This window comes from Lupinus angustifolius, chromosome LG20, assembly GCF_001865875.1.
Source record: "Lupinus angustifolius cultivar Tanjil chromosome LG20, LupAngTanjil_v1.0, whole genome shotgun sequence".
Taxonomy (NCBI): Eukaryota; Viridiplantae; Streptophyta; class Magnoliopsida; order Fabales; family Fabaceae; genus Lupinus; species Lupinus angustifolius.
In genome coordinates this window covers 15,834,295-15,835,145 of record NC_032028.1, presented here as the reverse complement: position 1 = coordinate 15,835,145, position 851 = coordinate 15,834,295, and the positions used below count along the sequence as shown (strand labels likewise).

At 40.5% G+C, this 851-nt stretch overlaps 1 pseudogene; it reads left to right on the top strand.

Moving 5' to 3' along the window:
• LOC109335505 overlaps positions 805-851 on the top strand; it is an 18,415-nt pseudogene continuing 18,368 nt past the window's right edge.

The following is an 851-nucleotide window of genomic DNA, read 5'->3' as shown; positions in this document are numbered from 1 at the left end:
ACGAGTTTGTGGTATTTGCACCGCAACTGACCATTATGTTGATGTTTGTCCTTCTCTCTTGGAGCCCAAAACCGGTGACCATCCTAAGGCCTATGCTCCAAATATTTACAACAACAGACCTCATCAACAACAACAGAATTGTGATCCTTCATCAAGCAGATACAACCCTGGTTGGAGGAATCATCCGAATCTTAGATGGTCTGATCCTTCATAGCCTCATCTAGGGCCACCATTTCAGAATAATAATGCTGTACAAAATAGACCATATGTACCTCCTTCAATCCAACAGTAGAGGCAACAACAAGTGAATAGTAATCCTCCTCCTACATCTAGTGAACCTTCATTAGAAGAATTGGTGAGGCAAATGACTTTGCAAAATATGCAATTCCAGCAAGAGACCAAAGCTTCCATTCAGAGACAAGAGTCCTCCATTCAGAATTTGACCACCTAGATGGGACAAATGGCTACTTTATTAAACACATAGCACTATCAGAATTATGATAAGTTTCCTTCCCAGACTGTGGTCAACCCGAAGAATGTGAGTGCCATCACTCTAAGGTCAGGCAAACAGATTGAAGTTGATCTAACTGCATAAAAAAAATGAAGCAATCAGTTTTACAAGAGACTGAGAACACTAGTGAAAAAATTCTTGCTAGTGAACCTTCCACAAGTGCTGTGCCACCATCTTCCATTCCTCTTCCATTTCCTCCCAGAGCCATTCAAAGTAAGAAGATGGAAGAGGTAGACAAGGAGATCTTGGACACATTTAGAAAGGTAGAGGTGAACATACCTTTACTTGATGCAATCAAACAAATTCCAAGATATGCAAAATTTCTAAAGGAGTTGTGCAC